Consider the following 21,071-nt stretch of genomic DNA (forward strand, 5'->3'; position numbering starts at 1 on the left):
AATCGATATTATGTTTGAGAATTCGGTAGCCCATAATGGTATCTAATATCTTAGATTTTTTCCGCATTAATTTGATACTTTATCCATAGATATATGAATTATTTGGGGACATAAAGTTGTTAGCAAGAAAGTGGAAAATTAAAAGTTTTCGATCGGACAGCATGTGAAACATGTGCGACCTTTTATTTTATTGCATGCGCTCATGTCAGTACACCACGCGGCAACGCAAGCATCAGTTGAAGAACGTATATATCATATCAAAATTGTTAGAAGAATCTCGCATCCGAGTTTGAGTGAGAGTTACATTATTAGGCTATATAGGGAGCAACTACAAACTCTTTCTTAAGGAGCAGATATTACATTCTCTTTTGCAGAGGCATTCACTTGCAGCCTCTAAGCTCCTAGATGATCAACGAAGCCCGTCCCCATCTATTCAAGTTCATCGTTTCTCCTCCGAGTCCTGCAAGAATGTATTTGTGGTGATATCTGCAACATAGGAATAACAACTGTCAAAAGGTGTACGTATTATTTTTCAACAGTATTTCAGAACGAAATTACCGGGGACCATTCCTTTCCACACTGTCATGTTTCATCTTTGAAAACAATTTGATTATTTGATCATAAACCAGCAACTCACATGCATTCTCGCTCCATTTAGACGAATATAACCTGCTGGAAGAAAGAAGCTATTGTCTTCGGTATCACACAATAAACGAGCAACTTCAACATTGCTATAACTGAACTATCAACATCATCTCCATCTACATCTCCATCAATCTTTTCTCATCACAACCCTCAACCTTGTTAGTCAACACACTCTTCTGCAGTGTGATAAGTCTGGGAATTGAATTAGTTCGATTTTGGGCCGCCTTTGATTAGTTCTGAGTCCAACTGTTATTTTCCAATTTATGCCCTTATCACGGTATAACAGAACTCCTACTATAAACCAGTGGAGATGTGCGGTATCGGTCACACATCTTTGCTTCCAGCAATTTTCCCGAAATTCTACCTGCCATTAGCCAGCGGCGGAAGCTAATTCTCTTGCCCTCTGAGGTGATACCTGCCACCCCTTTCCATGGATCAACGCTCGTTGCTTGGAGCAGAGAAATGCATTAGATAGTTTTTCAACCTCTTCTGTTCTTGGGGAATTTAGCTTCCGAAGGTCGTAAGTTAGTTGTGATTTTCTCATGAAGGAGCAATGGCAGTCTCATCAGAGTTTCTAGTGAACTGCCATGATTTTGACTGGTATATTTTGAGTGCTTTACACAAGCAGAAGACCGGCTTTTCCCATTAAGATCGGCAACTAGTGAATGCATGAAGTTTGCTTTCAGAATCTCAAAACATAATTTTGAGGATGATTGCTGATTTTTCCTACCTTTAAATGGCTCTGTGTAGTCGTGGGGAAGATGGGTGTTCGGGCAGCTTGGGACTTCTTCAGAGACAGATGAGCCTTTCCCTGTTCAGGACGATTTCAGGTTCTCCGAGGAGTAAGATGCTCGAGTTCGTGGGTTGCTAGTAGTGCTTCACATAGTCTTGCATTTCCAGCTCAGTTGAAAACTCTGTGTTGCAATGAATTTCAATCACTCGTGATTCCATTCCATAGAATTTATATTAATGCCTCAATATAATGTATTTTAAACAATGTGGCTAAAATTACAGGACAAGAATATTCGCCAAACCCGTGAAAGGTTGACGAGCAAAATTGCTTTTCCCCTAATATTATTACATAAGACTATATGTACATTAGATTACAGATCAGTGATCACAGATATATTAGGTCATCAGTTGGAATGATCACACATGTTGTACGTAGTGTACATGGATGAAAGTATTAAATCAATTGTGACTATGGTCTGCAGCCTCTTGGACTATTAGACAAAGCCATCAGATTTTGAACCCCTTCTTGGGCCAGGACGGTGCTCTCTGCAAGGGCATCCTGATGTGAAGTGAAGGCTTAGCTTTCGCATTATAGGCCCATTGCACATAACATGCTTGAGGTAGCGAAGTTTTGCATCCATTTCTTTGAATCCCTTTGCCTTGATCAGCTTGTCAGAAGTCATCGACTTGAACCCCCCACTTTCAGTTCAGAACCTCTCTGGCTTGGACGGGAACTGCGGTCGATAACTCTTTAAACAGAAAAGCGAGAGTTATACATAGCTAGTAAGCATTGGTGGGATGATATACACACTTCAAAGAAAAATATTGGTTCGACAAGTAATTGACTCCAAAGATAAAAATTCGTGGTCGCTTGAATTCGTTTCAGTGAAAGAAGTAGAAACTCGTTGATAATATCGGTTCTTAAGTCTTCTATATCGGCAAACAACAAAGAGAATAACAATAGACAACTCAAATCTCTACCATTTCTTTCCAATCCTTCCATATAAAGGGAAGATGGTTCCCTTGACAGACGGCAAAGAATCTAATCGACAACAAATGTTACCTATGAGCCGCTCGAATCTTGGCCATTCATCAGAATATGCGTGCTCTGATTACTGATGTTTTTCTTGAGTATCAAGACAGAAGTGAATCAAATTCTCCAATAGAAAAAACCACGACGTAAACTAATGATTCCTAATTCGTTTGACAACGGACCTAATCTTGATCGGGAAAAATAACATCTTATCTGGCGAATAAGCAATCTGATATACACCTCCCTGAAAATCACAATCTTAAAAATTCATCATGCGCACAAAATTGATAGAGATGTTGTCACAAAAAAATAAAATAAAAAACCGATAGTGATATGCGGCGAATTTAGTTCTAAGCCATCTCATATCTATTGATTAATGATCTGCTAAAATAGATTCATACACTATATTTGGCATCTCAGCCTCGTATTGGACTGATTGAGAACACAATGATAGTCGTTCTCTCAGTCTCTAATCTCTATATCTTGGATTTGCTGGAAGCTTCAACCCCTTTTGGTACTCCGATGCTTTTATCAAAACGAAAACACCAAATGTAAACGAGCTCTTCTGCCAAGCAGCAATACTTGGTGCCAGCTGGGTGGGCGATCGGCCAACCAGTTCCTGCCAATGTCCCTCAAGACCTAGAGGAAGCATCATACCACCGAGGAGGCCTTTCCACCTCCTGCCTATATCTGCAAACAACAAAAGGGATAATCATTGACAACTCATCAATCATCTAGCAATTCATTCCAATCCTTGCAAATTCAAAGGGAAGATAGTTCCCTTGAAGGACTACACTGCAAAGAACTTAATCGATAACAGGAGTTAGATACTAGTCCCTTCGAACTTGGCCATTAATCAGAACTTTATGCTTTGATTACTGATCTTTTGTTTCAGTATCAAAGAAAGAAAAAAAAAATCAAATTCTCCAATTAAAAAGCACAAGGCAAGAAAGATACGAGCTGTCGGGGATTCGGTTGACTGCGGTTTCTGGTAAATCACACTGATCTGATATTCGGGCAGCTTCAACATCTATAAAACCCACCAGTTTCTTTGTCATCACCACCTTCATTCCCACTGTGTTCTTCCTCCCTCACAAGCCTCAAACTCATCTGAAAGCACATCCTTTCCTTTGAATCATGAACGAACTGCTCAATTTAAAACTGTGAGACGGGCCAAACGGGCCCGACTTATATAGAAAGAGTGAGGACTCCCCATAACCGTCCACTTTAATTCCTTTCTGTTTATATTGATAGTACATTTCAGAATCAGTTGCCTGATAATGGAAAGTGATATCTTAGATTTTTTCAGCATTAATTTGATGCTTTATGCATATATATTTGAATTAATTAACCAGGGACATAAACATGTTACCGAGAAAGTCGAGATGTCACAGGTTTCAATTGGATGCACACGAATCATGTGAGACCATTTAGCGGACGTGCTCATGTCAGCACATCACACGAAAACACAAGCATTTGTTACTCACAAGTCTGATAGACGAGCAACTTCATCAGTATAACTGAACTATCAATTTCATCTTCATCAACCATATCCATCCTTCTGGCCAAAAAATAAAAGTGAAAAATGAAAAATCATGTGAGAAGAACAAGCGATTGACAACGGGCATACTAAATGACAGGCTTATGTAAATTAGTATAATTTATACAGCACCAAACATACAAGCAAAGCTCATGCCAGTATATCGCCTCCGCAAATTAGAACATCTCACTTCCTATTCCTTGCTCTGGCTGCTGAAGGCTTGTGCTCCTTGTGTGATGTTTTAGCTGATGATGGATCTGTTCGGTGTTGCAAAATCTGATCCCTTGTAGACCTACTTGTGCTCCTTTTTCTTGACTTTTCCCTGTACTTGCTAGCCCAGCTACCTCAAATACACCTTCGTTCAAAAACTACTACTCAAACTCCCCAACGGACCGTGCAAGATATAACTTCTTTTTCCTTTTTTTCTTTATATATATATATATATTTATATTTATATGTATGTATGTATATACTATTCCCTATAGTATCCTAACCAATGACGAAACTGAACCTATATATGAGTTGCTTAACTCATAATTTTTTTTTCAAAACATAACTGCAAATCACTAATCTTCTTTTCCTCTTTACCCTGCTCGGCTGAGAACACTAAAATAGAACTGCATACTATTTGGGTCCCATATGAGTCCAATTTCATCATTGGGCTTGACATTCCTCCGCTTTACAAATTTTTCAATCCAGCACTTGTTGAGAACGAAAGCCTCCATCGACCACCAGTACTTGAACACCATCAGGTCCTTGAAGTCCGTGTCGAGGTCCAGCATGGTGACGCTCATCCCTTCATTGCTCCCGATCTCAGCCGCCATCTTGTCGCTCATGAGGGGGAGAACGTGGGTCTTAACAAGGGCTTTTGGGACTAGCAACCTCGATTGGCTGCCGACATCACTCTTTTCCAACTTCTTCTTAATCTTCCAAGGACTCTCGCAGAGAACCAGCTCTATGGACACGCACTCTTCTTGAGCAGTCTCGACATGGTCATAGTATCTCAGCAAAGCAACCTTATGGATCGTCGACTTTGTCTTCGCCTCCTCCGCTCTGGACTTCTTCCTGCTCTGGGATAGTTGTGTCATGAGATTCGAGCGCCTAGAGTTTTCAGAAGCAGCACTATTATGGGGAGAGAGTCGATCCTCCGAGGTAGACATCTTTGGCAATCGATTCGAAATGAACCGTATTAGGAGAGGGTTAAGTTTTAAACAGAGAAAATCGATAACCTTATGCTAATTCCTTCGGATCATGGAATTTAAATGGTGCCAAGGCAATGTTCATTTATATAATATATAGCGGTAGAAATCTTATTTTTGTTATACTATAGAAAATATAGTACTATGATATATCTTTTGTGAACTCTTGAATCGAATTGGTAAAACTTCTCCTATGTATATCTATTTCAGTTTTTTTTTGGTGGAGATATCTATCTGTTTCAGTTTAAAGCTAAACTTTTGGAGCAAGACTTCTATGGACAAGATAATTATTTATTTTTGCAGACATTCTTTTCTCTTATATTGAGCTGAGAATATCCGGGATTTGATTTTTAATTTGTCCAATAGGATTTGATTACTAAATCTATTTCTTTTGGTCAATATTTTCAAATTATATATATATATATATATATATATTCTTAGTTACCTATTTATCTATTAATAATTAAATACTGTTTTTTTCCCTTCTTGTCGGTAGATTATATATCTTTTTCTTGTTGAGTTCCGCTTCCAAATTGTTTTTGAATTCGTTTTTCTTTTATGTTGTTTTTTTTTTTGCGTCCTTTTCTTTGTTCTCTTCTCCTAAAATAAGTAGATGTTAGTAAGGTTGACGAACTTATCCGTCCAATTAAGCAAAATCGATAAATTTTTCCGATGTGTTTCCTGATGTTCGAAAGTCCAACTGACTACAATTAATCTAGTTCGGGTAGAGTGGATCTACTAAAAGGTAAAACTCTAATAATTAAGAATTTTCTCGGTTTCATAATACTTGAACGCGGGACTTACAAGCGCCGAACCACTTGAACTAATTCTTATTGGTAAAATCGATATAAACTTCTCCTATAATATATCTTGTGGAAAAAGAATTGTGATAATGAAATAATATCTCAATTCACAACTCAAGTTAGCAAAATATTCCTGATGGCATAGATATTAGCTAGATCCATGGGGTATATTGCCACGCTATAGCACCTCAATTTAGCCTTATTGCCTTTATCTATTAGTTTAAAGTAAAAATTAAATCTAAGGCCGAATTATCGAGGACACAAGGAACCAGAGTCACTTGCTACATTTTTAAAATTAAATCTTAGCCATTAAAAATTTTCATTCTCCAGTGTTAATATTTTAAGATCAAATCCGTCCACTGAAATAGATAGAGCTATCATACCCTTATTATCTGAGAGCCCGATGTTTAGGTTACAAGGCGGCAAACTCTAACCTCCTCATCGAGAAGAGAAAAACCACCCTTTCAGATTATAAATGAACAAGAAACATTCGACGTGATAAGTCCTAATGAAATCTTCACAACTTACATCGATTAATATTCGGTCCAAGAAGAGCAATCAATAGATACTGACTATGACGCGAGAAGAAAATGTGAAGGAATTGTTTGTGTTAACTTCCACTTTCAGAATTGCAAAACAGGGCTGGAGCGGGAGAATCTCAACTCTATGCCCATGCGGAATACTGGGCCAATCCGGATTACAATTCTTAATCCCCCACCCAGGCAGATCGTAAAAGCTTTCATGGTAATTTTAGAAAAGAAAAAGAATTCTCCACTTGTGAACTGTTTTTCCTAATTCAGCCTACTAAGGGTCATGTAAGTAGAAGTCAATATGGATTGATTCGACATTTGTTTCTTTTAAGTAAGGTTTTAAATTCAAATATTTGACTGAAGAAAATTCATGCAGGAAAGTTTTACCCTTTAGTTGACCGACTTGACTTGATCTTAAATAATTGAGGGCCACTAGACTTCCGTGTGTACAAGGTGGTACTCACTAAAAGGAAAAAGATATATCATACAAGTAGAAGATTTTGACATTACATAATGTTAGAAGAATCTATATAGATGTGAAGATTTCACTTCCCATGCTAACATAAACACTCCAAATGACTTCACTATTTCTTTTTAATTTGGCGACCAATTTTTCCTTCCCAATAGTATATATTTCAATCAATCAATCAATTAAATATGTAATTTTTTGGCAAACTACAAGTAGTCGAACGTATATCGACTTAAAAGTTCGATCAAATAGGTGGTAAGACCTAAACTTATACAAAACCATGGAATTTTTTTCCCTCGGCCACGTGTGGAATCTGACAATTATTGCTCTCAACACCCACAAATTGAATGATTGACCACAAGTCGAGCTCTCTGTGCTTGGACTAGCTAATGTAAGGTGGGCTTCCTATTTCACACTCAAACTGAGCATATGTTAGCCCCGCATGAGCATTTGAGTCGCACTTTTGAAAACTCTCCACATTGGCCATTGAGCCCAGTATGTGTTAGCCTCACATGAGCGTGTGAAACCTGCTCTAATACATTTATACTGCGTTTGGTTTCAAAGTAGGATTTTAAAATCAGCTTTTCATTTTGAAAAAAAGTGGTATAAATGAACTCACCCTTTTACTTTGTATGAGTTATTTTTGTTGTGGAAAAAGAATGGTATAAATGGGGTCCACCCTTTGATTTTGCATAAGTTATTTTGTTTTATTGTGGGTAGAATTAAGTTATAGGAGGATTTTAAAATTCTACTATGAAACCAAATAAGCCTTTAGAATTTTCACTAGGTTATGAGTAGTATCTTATTACGGTTGTATTATCTAGTATTACCTTCTCGTACCTTTCTTAGTATCCTTAGCATCTCGTATTTTTGTTAACTGTCTTTCATTTAGGATAGATATTATACGTGCCTATCATCCTTAGGATTTTTCCTTTTTGCCTTGATGTACAAAGACCTTATAAGGCCACTCTTCCTGATGAATAATACAGAGAAGAATATTTTGCCATTCCTCTCACAGTTTCCTCCATAGCAAATTATTTTGCTATTCCGTTTAAGCTCTGATCATGGTATCAAAGCAGGTGATCTAAGGACCGTGCATAGTTATAATTGTCTCTCTTATTCTTGACAAATCAATCAGCTGGCTTCGTAACTGATCACGTCTGAAAGAAATGCACTACCAGTAACTCTCCCACCTGCAAAACGTTCAGGATGATGCTGTGCTTCCAGCAGTCACTGCAGCATCTGTTGTGTCTCCATATGCAGTCACTTCATCTCATGGTCAGTCTTGAGACTCATTGACTGCAAGTTGAATGGAGAGAATTATCTTACGTAGTCTTGGGGGATGCAAATGGCCCTCTGTGCGAAAAACAAGGTGGGGTTTATCGATGGAACCTTGTTTGAACCTGGAAACAGGGTTCCTAACAAGCCGTTATGTATGGCGAACTCCCTGGTGGTCACATGGATAGTGAACTCGTTGGAGAAAGATTTGCAACCCAGCATAGCTTGCATCGAGAATGCATGGGTTCTTTGGGAAGACTTGAGACATTTCGCTCAAGGAAATGAGATGCAGATTTATCAACTCAAAGGTGAGAATTATGCATCTCGATGAGAAGGAAAGCTGGCGGTAGAGTACTACGGTTCCCTCAAGGGATTTGGGATGAGCTCGACAACCTGCTGGAATCCACGACTTGCTCCTGCCCATTCACCTGTGGAGCAATCCAGAGTTTTCAGGGGCAAAGAGAAAGGGAGAAAGATCATCAATTTCTCATGGGATTGAATCTCGAATTTGCCACTGTTCGTTCCAACATACTTAGCATGGATCCTTTTCCTAATCTCAATCGTGTTTATCAGATGGTTTGCCAGGATGAGCGACAGAGAACCATAGCTCATTCTCAGGAGCCATAGGGATAGGAAATCGCTGCTTTTGTAGTAAAAACACCGGCTGAAAGCAAACTTGCAGGACAACAAGGACGGAGTTGGCTTCACTGTGATTACTACAATCAAACTGGACATGCGAGGAGCACCTGTTACAAGTTAAACAGGCGCCCGATAACTGCGATTCACAGTGAAATTTTGGTGGCTGGGACAGTTAGCCCAAGGTAAGAGGATGGAAAGGGTCGAAGGGAACATACATGAAGAAGCAACATGGCTCATATGGAAAGAAAGCTACCGGCGGCTATAATCAAGCCAATGCTGTGCAAACCGTGAACCAGTCCATTCCAACGCAGCCCTTCTCTGAAGGACAAATTCAGCGGTTGCTCTCCATGGCCAGACCCGATGAAGAGGGAGAAATGCAAACTAGTAATTGTTTTGATTTTGTTCCCTGCAGTGAGACATGGATCATTGACACCGGGGCATTTAGTCACATGACTGATTGCCCTCATTTCTTGTTTGACTCATCACCTTGACAAGGTGATTCGCCGGTTTTTATTCCTAATGGAAAGTCCGTTCAAGCAACACATACCGGCAGTGCACGTCTTGGAGGCAATCTAGTATTATCTAAAGTCTTATTTGTGCCGGATTTTGATTTAAAGAATCGAAAATTTTTTGTCTCACAAGATCTCAGTTTTTATGAGAATTCATTTCCCTTCCAAGTATCAGAAATAAATGGAGAGTATAACAGGACACCTTTATTCTTGAGCACACTACCTTCTGAAAGTCAAGCTGGTTTGCATGGGAAGAAAAAGGAAATACGGGCCAACAGAACAAGGAACAGCCCGGAACGGTCCAGAGTTTAGTTCATGATGAAGATTTGGACGATCCAAGTGATGGCCCAACAAGGACAGGTGACAACTTGAGTCGCGCCTCTCCGGGTTGCGCTTCACCAGGTTGCGCCTTTCCTAGTCGCGCGTCTTCCTTATCCCGAGACAATGGTCCATTGGAGGGACTCGGCTCAGGCCTACTTGGAAGTCTGGCCCATTCGTCTTCACCTACGCCTGGCAGCCCAGTCCCTTCAACTGAATTAATTTTAGAGGCCTTTCTGATGTTACGTCGATCGGATCGAGTACGTGGACCACCTTTATTCTTGAAGCACTATGTGTGTCATACGATAATGACCGAATCCCCTCCCCCCCTCGCTCACCCGAATCTCCAATCTCCTCAAGTACACCATACCCCTTCAAAGATTATTTGTCTTATACAGGTGCTACAGATAAATACGTATCGTTTCTTGCTGCTTTAGACTCTGATGTTGAGCCTAAATCATATAAGAAAGCTGCTCATGACTCGTGGTGGCATGTGGCTATGGGTGAGGAACTTCGGCCACTTGAACTAAATGGGACCTGGACTTTGAGTGCCTTATCCCTTGGTAAGAAACCTGTTGACTGTAAATGGATTTACAAGATCAAACGGCATGTTGATGGCTCTATTGAGAGATACAAAGCCCGTCTCATGGCTAAAGATTTCACACAGGTAGAAGGGATTGATTTTAGTGAGGCTTTTGCTCCCGTTGCTAAACTTGTCACTGTCAGATGCCTTCTTGATGTTGCTGTTGCCAAGAAATCGAAGATTCATCAGATGGATGCGCATAATGCTTTCCTCCATGGGGATTTGCACGAGCAGGTTTATATGTCACTCCCAACTAGCCTCTCTACTGCTTGATAGGGGCCAGTATATCGACTTCACAAATCCCTTTATGGCTTACGACAGGCTTCTAGGAAATGGTTCTCCAAACTAGCAGGTGCTTTATATGCGTATGGTTCAAGTAGTGCGGGGCCCACCATTCTCTTTTCACTTACTCCAGAGGTGCTATCTTCATTGCCGTACTTGTTTATGTGGATAATTTACTGGTGGTTAGGAACTCATTAGCTCATTGCAACTCATTCAAAAGGTACATTAGTTCTTTCTTTGGTATTAAGGACTTAGGCACCTTGAGGTATCTTCTCCGCATATAAGTGTCTCACATGGAATCGAGATTTTTTCTTTGTCAACGGAAGTGTACTGTTGATATTCTATTTGAATGTGGAATGTTGAACCCTCGTACTTCTGATTTTCCTATGGAACATAATCATCGACTTTCCTCTGATTCTGGTGCTCTGCTTACAGATCTAGGGCAATATCGTCGACTTGTCGGGCGCCTCCTTTATCTCACCATCACGAAACTGAAACTCTCTTATTCTATTTATATCCTATCACAGTTTATGCAAGCACTCTCGTCGGGATCACTGGGATGTAGTTATTCGCATACTTCATTATATCAAGCAATGACCGAGACAAGGAATCTTTATTCGTCCGCAGTCATTGGCGATTCAGATTGAGCTAGTTGTCCTATGACCAAGCGTTCCGTCACTGGGTATTTTATATGTACCGGAGGTAGTCTTGTCTCTTGGAAAACGAAGAAATAAACTACTGTTTCTCTTTCTTCTGTTAAAGCTGAGTACAGAGCCATGGCTTCTACAATGAGTGAGATCATCTGGCTACGTAGCCTATTGTCTTCTCTCGGCATCACATTATCTTGGTCAACTCAACTGTTTATTGATAATTAGGCAGCACTCCATATTGCCGCTAATCCAGATTTTCACGAACGCAAAAAGCATATCAAGATAGAGTGCCATTTTATTCGTGATCATATTAAGAATAATGCCATAACTACCGCACATATTTTGACTAAACATCAATTGGCAGATATATTCAATAAGGCATTGGGACGAGACCGATTTCAGTTTCTTCTCAGCAAGTTGGGTGTTCAAAATCCTCACGCACCAACTTGAGGGGAGTATTACAATGTATTATCTAGTATTACCTTCTTGTACCTTTCTTAGTATCCTTAGTATCTCGTATTTTTGTCAACTGTCTTTCATTTAGGATAGATATTATACGTGCCCATCATCCTTAGGTATTTTCCTTTTTGTCGTAATGTGCAAAGACCACATAAGGCCACTCTTCCTTATGAATAATAAAGAGAAGAATATTCTGCCATTCCTCTCACGGTTTCCTCCATAGCAGATTATTCTGCTATTCCGTTTCAACTCTCATCATATCTAAACCAAAACCTCAAAGTTTTCCAGTTTGGTTTTGCAATCAAGTTATGTTTGGTTTTAGGGTTGAGTTTAGTTTAGTTTTGATTTTAATTGATTTATAATAATTGTGTTGTTGAATTATGTGAAAAAGTGTAAAAAAGTAATAAATAGTCGAGAGAAAGTAATGATTGTGTTGTTGAATTATGGAAAATGTAATGAATAGTTGGGAGAAAGTAATAATAATGTTATTGAATTGTGGAAAATGTAGTGAATAGTTGAGATAATTTAATATTAAAAATTGATTTGAATTGTTAAAAAAATTGAAAAAAATGAAAAAGTAATAATTGTTTTCTCGAATTGAGATAGGTGGAGTTAAAGTGAAGTATAGTTGAGTAGAGTTTAAAAATGTTTTAAAACCAAACAAAAAATTTTAACTCTATCTACTACACAACAAAAATCAACAACACAGTTATTACTTTTCCATTTTTCTTCAATTTTTTCAATAATTCAATTCAATTTTTAATATTAAATTCTCTCAACTATCAATTACTTTTTCCACAATTTAATTAGAGACGTTTTTTAGTTGAACTTCAGTCGTAGTCCGTTCAAGAATCGGAAATCTAGTGGCATTGGTATGTAGACTAATGATTCCCAAATCGTTTGACAGCGGACCTAATCTCGATAGGAAAAAGAACATCTTATCTGGCGAATAAGCAATCTGATAAACACCTCCTCTGAAACTCACAATCTGAAAAATTCATCATGCGTACAAAATTGATAGAGATGTTGTAACAAAAAAAAAACCGATAGTGATACGCAACGAATTTAGTTCTAAGCCATCTCATAACTATTGATTCATGATGTGGAAAAATAGATACATACACTAGATTTGGCATCTAAGCCTCTTCTTGGACTGATTGAATACACAATGATAGTCGTTGTCTTAGTCTTCTAATCTCTATATCTTGGATTTGCTGGAAGCTTCAACCCCTTTTGGTACTCCAATGCTTTTATCAAAACGAAAACATCAATGTAAACGAGATCTTCCGCGAAGCAGCAATACTTGCTGCCAGCTGGTTGTGTGATCGGCCAACCAGTTCTGGCCAATGTCCCTCAAGACCTCGAGAAGCATCGTACCACCGAGGAGGCCTTTCCACCTCCTGTCTATATCTGCAAACAACAAAAGGGATAATCATTGACAACTCATCAATCATCTAGCAATTCATTCCAATCCTTGCAAATTCTAAGGGAAGATAGTTCCCTTGAAGGACTATACTGAAAAGAACTTAATCGATAACAGGAGTTAGATACTAGTCGCTTGAAACTTGGCCATTAATCGGAACTTTATGCTCTGATTACTGATCTTTTGTTTCAGTATCAAAGAAAGAAAACAAATCAAATTCTCCAATTAAAAACACAAGGTAAGAAAGATACGAGCTGTCGGGGATTCGGTTGACTGCGGTTTCTGGTAAATCACAAGCCTAAACCTCATCAGAAAGCACATCTTTTCCTTTGAATCATGAACACAAGAACTGCTCAATTTAAGACTGTGAGATGAGTGGAATGGGCCAAACGTGCCCGACTTATATAGAAAAAGTGAGGACTCCTCATAACCGTCCACTTTAATTCCTTTCCGTTGATATTGATATTACATTTCAGAATTCAGTTGCCTGATAATGGAAAGTGATATCTTAGATTTTTTCTGCATTTATTTGATGCTTTATGCATATATATTTGAATTAATTAACCGGGGCCATAAACATGTTACCGAGAAAGTCGAGATGCGACAGGTTACAATTGGATGCACATGAATCATGTGAGACCATTTAGCGGATGTGCTCATGTCAGCACATCACACGAAAACACGAGCATTTGTTACTCACAAGTCTGATATACAAGCAACTTCATCAGTATAACTGAACTATCAATTTCATCTTCATCAACCATATCCATCCTTCTGGCCAAAATATAAAAAATAAAAAATCATGTGAGAAGAGCAAGCGATTGACAACGGGCACAATAAATGACAGGCTTATGTAAATTAGTATAATTTATACAGCACCAAACATATAAGCAAAGCTCATGCCAGTATATCGCCTCCGCAAATTAGAACATCTCACTTCCAATTCCCTGTTCTTGCTGCTAAAGTCTTGTGCTCCTTGTGTGATGTTTTAGCTGATGACGGATCTGCTAGGTGCTGCAAAATCTGATCCCTCGAGGACCTACTTTTTGGTTTTGTTCATCTTTTACCTCGGCTATATTATTAATATAAGTCCTACACGATCCACTTTTCTTGACTCCTTTCCCTGTACTTGCTAGCCAAGCTACCTCAAATAGACATTCGTTCCAAAACTACTGCTCAAACTCCCCCAACGGACCGTGCAAGATATAACTTATTTTCTTTTTTCTTTATATATATACTATTCCATATAGTATCCTAACTAATGACGAAACTGAACCTATACATGAGTTGCTTAACTCATAATTTTTTTTTTCAAAACATAACTGCGAATCACTAATCTTCCTTTCCTCTTTATCCTGCCTGATTGAGAACACTAAAATTGAACTGCATACTATATGAGTCCAATCTCATCATTTGGCTAGAGATTCCTCCGCTTTACAAATTTATCAATCCAGCACTTGTTGAGAACAAAAGCCTCCATTGACCACCAGTACTTGAACACCATCAGGGTCCGTGTCGAGGTCCCGCATGGTGATGCTCATCCCTTCATGGCTCCCGATCTCAGCCACCATCTCGTCGCTCATGAGGGGGAGAAGGTGGGTCTTAACAAGGGCTTTTGGGACTAGCAACCTCGATTGGCTACTGACATCACTCTTTTCTAACTTCTTCTTCATCTTCCAAGGACTCTCGTAGAAAACCAGCTCTTCTGACACGCGCTCTTCTTGAGTAGTCTTGACATGGTCGCAGTATCTTAGCAAAGCAACCTTCTGGATCGTCGACTTTGTCTTCGCCTCTTCCGCTCTGGACTTCTTTCTGCTCTGGGATGGTTGTGTCATGAGATTCGAGTGCCTAGAGTTTTTTATTGGGAGAGAGTCGATCCTCTGAGGTAGACATCTTTGGCAATCGATTCGAAATGAACCAGTGAAGTGTTAGGAAAGTGTTAAGAGGAGAGAAATCGATAACCTTATGCTGATTCCTTCGGATCATGGAATTTAAATGGTGCCAGGGTAATGTTCATTTATATAATATATAGGGGTAGAAATCTTAACTTTGTTATACTGTAGAAAATATATTACTATGATATATCTTTTGTGAGCTCTTGAATCAAAGGTAAAACTTCTGCTAAGCATATCTATTTCAGTTTTTGTTTTTTGGTGGAGATACCTATCTATTTCAGTTTAAAGCTAAAACTTTTGGAATAGACAAGATAATTTTTTTTTTGTGCAGATTTTCTTTTCTGTTATATTGAGCTGAGAATATCCAGGATTTGATTTTGATTTTGTCCAATAGGATTTGATTACTAAATCTATTTCTTTTGGTCAATATTTTCAATATATATATATATATATATATATCTATGTCCTTAGTTACCCATTTATCTATTAATAATTAATTACAAATAATCACATAAATAATACCTCTTCAAACGGCCATGGCATCTGTTAAATAAGTTTTTTTTTCCTTCTTTTCGGTAGATTATATCTTTTTCTTGTTTAGTTCCGCTTCCAAATTGTCTTTGAATTAGTTTTTCTTTTATGCTTTTTTTTTGCGTCCTTTTTCTTTGTTCTCTTCTCTTAAAATAAGTAGATGTTAGTAAGGTGGGCGAACTTATCCGTCCAAATAAGCAAAATCCATAAATTTTTCCATGTGTTTCCTGATGTTCGAAAGTTTAACTGGCCACGTTTAATTCAGTTCGGGTCGGGTGGTCTACTAAAGGGTAAAACTCACATAATGAAAATTTTTTTCCGTTTCACAAGACTTGATCACGAAACTTACAAGTGCCGAACTACTTGAACTAATTATTATTGGTAAAATCCATGTAAACTTCTTCTATAATATATCTTCTGGAAAAAGAAATGTGATAATGAAATATTATCTCAATTCACAACTCAAGTTCGCAAAATACTCCTGATGGCATAGATACTAGCTAGATCCACGGGGTATGTTGCCACGCTATAGCACCTGAATTTAGCCTTATTGCCTCTATCTATTAGTTTAAAGCTCTGATAAAATCATAAAATACGATTTGACTAAGTAAAAATTAAATCTAAGCCCGAATTATCGAGGACACAAGGAACCAGAGTCACTCGCTACATTTAAATAAGATGGTTTTCGATTCAGTTACTTGGAAAATAAATGTACCGTATCATGAAATCTAGGGCGTTACAATTTTAAAATTAAATCTTAGCCATTAAAATTTTTTATTCTCTAGTGTTTATATTTTAAGATCAAATCTGTCCACTGAAATAGATAGAGCTATCGTACCGTTAGTATCTGAGAGCCCAATGTCTAGGTTACAAGGCGCCGAACTCTAACCTCCTCATCGGGAAGAGAAAACCAGACCTTTCAGATTATAAACGAATAAGAAGCATATGACGTGATAAGTCCTAACGAAATCTTCATGACTTACAACGATTAATATTCGGTCCAAGAAGAGCAATCAATAGATACTGAATATGATGCGAGAAGAAAATGTGAAGGAATTGTTTTGTGTTAACTTTCCCTTTCGGAATAGCAAAACAGGGCTGGAGCGGGAGAATCTCAACTATATGCTCATGAGGAATACAGGGCCAATCCGGATTGCAATTCAGGACCCAACAACCAAACCTGGGAAATTCTAAACTGGCGGGAATTGCAATTCTTAATCCCCCAGCGAAATAGATCGTAAAATGTCACGACCCGAAATTACCGTAACATTTCCCTTAAATTTCATCGATGTCAATTATGTCATAACTATTCATATAAAACCGACTTTTCATAGACCCAAAAAAATACAAAACCAATCCAGCAAGCTCTAATATATATATATATATATATACATCTCAAAATAGAGTAATTTTCTTTTCTCAACCAATCACTAAACCAAAACTAAATAAAAATTTCAGGTCATAATATATTCAAATACATTCTCTACAAAAATATCTATCAAATAACTAAGTTCCCTACCTAGTTCTCCGAGCTGATCCCCAATATCCAAAAAAAAAAGAATTCTCCTGTGTAGCTATAAACTTATCTGGAAAAATATATGCAGAATGTGAGCTGTATCTCAGTGAGTACTATATTCCAACGCAAAATGACTTATTATTAATTAAATATTTAATTGCAAATAACCAATTATTCAAATAAATAATACAATCACTTCCAATCTAACCATCATCCCACCCGCACACATACACGGCAAATATATATAGATACCAACTATAATAATAATTATATCCAATGCAGTAACTAAATTTAAGTTCTACTAACAAATACACATAACTCTTCCCACCATTTCTCTAATATCAAATATCATATAAATATCAAATATCCATTCATTAAAATTCCATAGAACTTCACAATACAATCACCTGACATATCAAACTCTAGTAACAACAGGGCTTTCACAGAACGTCTTTAGACAATCTCAACAATCATCATATCTCCAGCAAACATATTAGACAAACAATATACAATACAATAAGTCAATATAACCATAGGGTCTCATTTCCTTGCGACAAGTCAGGACGTTCAGGCCCATTTTTCTATTTCGCCGGGTCCAGCGGCCAATTAAGCCTCATTTTCTATTCTGCCAGGTCCAACGGCTATTCAAGCCCCATTTTTTATTCCGCCGGGTCCAGTGACCATTTGTGCCCCACTTCCTATTCCGCCGGGTCCAGCGGCCACTTGTGCCCCACTTTCTATTACGCCGGGTCCAGCGGCCACTTGTGCTCCATGGCTATATTCAAACAACAATCATAAGTACAATCAATTGCAACCATGTCATCTCACCTCATATATCATCATACACAAGCACAATTCCAATCACATTACAATGGCAGCATGTTATCATCACATCTCTTATACACAATCACACCGCATATCTCAAATCAAAATGAAATATAAAAGGCAATATCTCTCAAATCAATTCACACAACATAGCAGGCCGATTTCTCAATCTCTAACTATCACAACACTTTTCTTATATAATTTATATAACTATAATACATCATTGTACAAGGGAATAGAGTACTCACATAATATATATATATATATCATTTCACAATGGAATGAAATACTCACCGACAACTCCAAGAAAGATAGCTCACTGGGTCGAGCCTTCAAAGTACAAGAATTCAGTCTCCTCGATCCCTATCCATTACGATCATAAGAATATCACCAATATGCAAAATAATATCATAATACACATGTTGGTTATGTCAAACAGCTTTTCCACTTTAAATAAAGCTGAAACATACTTTAAAGAACAAGTCCTCCATTAATCCACTAATGAGAACATTAAAAATAAAACTTTTTCTACCCCCATGATCTCTCACGGATTTCATCTTCAAAAAATTCAATAAGAAAAGCTCCTTGCAACATTACAACCCATACACAACTTCTACTTCTCGAATCACCATTCGAACACTTTTTTTATATAAATATACTCAACTCAACAATAGGAACTTATCCAAGGTTCTCCTTCACCATTATTAATCACACCGTACAACCTCCCCTCCTTGCATTCTTGCATGACACGTTTCTCTTCATCTCGTTAAGCAACCCCATGAGACATAAAGTCAATATCAATAGTTTTATCCCAGTCATATTACTTACCATTCAATAATCATTAATTTGGAAGGAAAATGCCGGAAATCATGTTAATGAGTGAATGACAACAGAAACATTGCTTCTGTTCCAAGCGATACTTCCTTAAATTTAAGTGACCTCAATGCATTAGACCCAAAATCATCTTTTCCATGAGCAAATCTCATATTGCAGCAGAATAATAGAACATTCAGATAATACCCGATAAACCTAGGCTCATGACAAGCAACTAATGTAACTCGTTCAACTTGTCCCTAATTCACTCACCTCAACTAAATCCACAAAACTTCATATCATCAGCAGGAGCTCCAATTAAACCAAGAATCAGAATTCAAACCTCGTGTGAATTGGATAAACGCCTATCGTTCTTGGAGATCATTTTGAGTTTAAAATCTCGACGATGCTCTTAACAAGTAATCAGAAACATGATTCAGCTAAGTCCAAGGTAATGCCTCGAGGTCATCGACCGTCAAAAACAGAGCTCCCACATAAGCTACCTTATGATCATCAATCTCATCTTGTTTGTAATTTCAAACAATAACAGAACAGCAAGGCTCTTAGACAGATATAAACCCACTCCGATAACAATTTCACAATTCTTATGCTTCGATTTAGATATTGATATTAAAACTAAGAGTTAGGAATTGCACTTACCGTGGCTCGAGTCTAAGGGCAACCCATGCTGTTACCTCTCCTTGGACAGAGATAGGAATACAAATTGAGAAGGGACCATGCTTCAGTTCGATCTCCGAATCTCTCTCTCTTTCTCGGTCGAGCTTTTCCTCTTCGACCTCTCTCTCTCTCTCTCGTTCCCTCATGTTCTGTTTCCCTCGTTTTCCCCTCAGCCCAGAACAGAGCAAAAAGAAAAGAAAAAGAAAGAAAAAGAAGAACAAATGAAATGGTCAAGTGATGGCGGTGGAGATGGATTTCAGGGGAAATTGAGGGCCACGTGGGGCCCTTCTACCCTTCCCTCCTTTTTTTTCTTTTTCTTTTTTTTCTGCAACAACATATATATATATAATATACACATGTATATATATATATGTAGGTATACGTGTATATATGTTTAAAAAATATCCGGTCTTACATAAAAACTTTCACGGTAATTTTAGAAAAGAAAAAGAATTCTCCACATGTGAACAGTTTTTCCTAATTCATCCTACTAAGCATCAAGTAGAAACCTATATGGATTGATTCGATATTTGTTAAGTAAGGTTTTAAATTCGAATATTTGACTAAAGAAAATGCATGTAGGAAAGTTTCACCTTTTAGTTGATCGACTTGACTCGATCTTATATAATTGGGGGCACTAGACTTTTGTGTATTCAAGGCGATACACGCTAAAAGGAAAAATATATATCATACAAGTAGAAGATTTTGACGTTACAACTTACTAGAAGAATCAATATAGACGTGAAGATTTCACTTCCCATGCTAACATAAATACTCCGAATGACTTCACTATTTCTTTTTAGTTTGGCCACCTATTTTTCCTTCCCAATAGTATATATTTCAATCAATCAATTAATTACCTATGTAAAATTTTTGGTGAGCTACAAGTAGTCGATCCTATATCGACTAAAAGGTTCAATCAAACAAGTGGTGAGACCTGAACTTATACGTACCCATGGATATTTTTTTTCCTCGGCCATGTGTGGAACTTGACAATTATTGCTCTCCACACCCACAAATTGAATGATTGACCACAAGTCGAGCTCTCTTCGTGCTTGGACTAACTAATGTAAGCTCTCAATTTTTTTTTTGAAAGTTCGAATTGTTGAGGGTCTCACTGACGGTCACCACTCCCAATCAGGGTTACGAGTCCAAAATTGAGATAAAATTTGATATTCTCAATTTTGGAGGAGTTGGGGCCTCGCCAGTGGGCACCACCTTTCCGACGAGTTGGTGGGTGTTGTCAGGGCCCGAAGGCCCCCTCCTTCGATTTAGAGATATTTTTTTTTGTCAAAATAAATTTTAATTAAATTTAAATATTTATTTTTGGACTGAAAATTCAAGAGATAGACGGAAGTTGACTGGAGACTAGAAAAGGTTCTATTAGAGAAGCTTGAGGACAATTTTCAGTTAAAAAGAAAAGAAAAAGATTAGGATGGAAAGAAAAGGTTTAAAAGGTTCAGTCGTAGTCCGTTCAAGAATCGGAAATGTAGTGGCATTGGTATGTAAACTAATGATTCCCAATTCGATTGACAACGGACCTAATCTCGATCGGGAAAAAGAACATCTTATCTGGCGAACAAGCAATCCGATATACACCAACTCTGAAAATTACAATCTTAAAAATTCATCCTGCGTACAAAATTGATAGAGATGTTGTAACCCAAAAAAAAAAAACCGATAGTGATATGCAACGAATTAAGTCCTAAGCCATACCATAT

The 21,071-nt window shown here is 37.9% G+C and overlaps 1 long non-coding RNA gene across 1 annotated transcript; it reads right to left on the minus strand.

Moving 5' to 3' along the window:
- Positions 1-17,364: 17,364 nt before the first annotated feature.
- LOC116213301 lies at positions 17,365-19,566 on the minus strand. The gene is made up of 3 exons (XR_004158035.1): positions 19,333-19,566; positions 18,154-18,222; positions 17,365-17,809 (listed from the first exon to the last, which is right to left on the minus strand). It is a non-coding gene; the product is annotated as an uncharacterized LOC116213301 (long non-coding RNA).
- Between the last annotated feature and the right edge of the window lie 1,505 nt (positions 19,567-21,071).

This window comes from Punica granatum, chromosome 7, assembly GCF_007655135.1.
Source record: "Punica granatum isolate Tunisia-2019 chromosome 7, ASM765513v2, whole genome shotgun sequence".
NCBI classification, from domain to species: Eukaryota; Viridiplantae; Streptophyta; class Magnoliopsida; order Myrtales; family Lythraceae; genus Punica; species Punica granatum.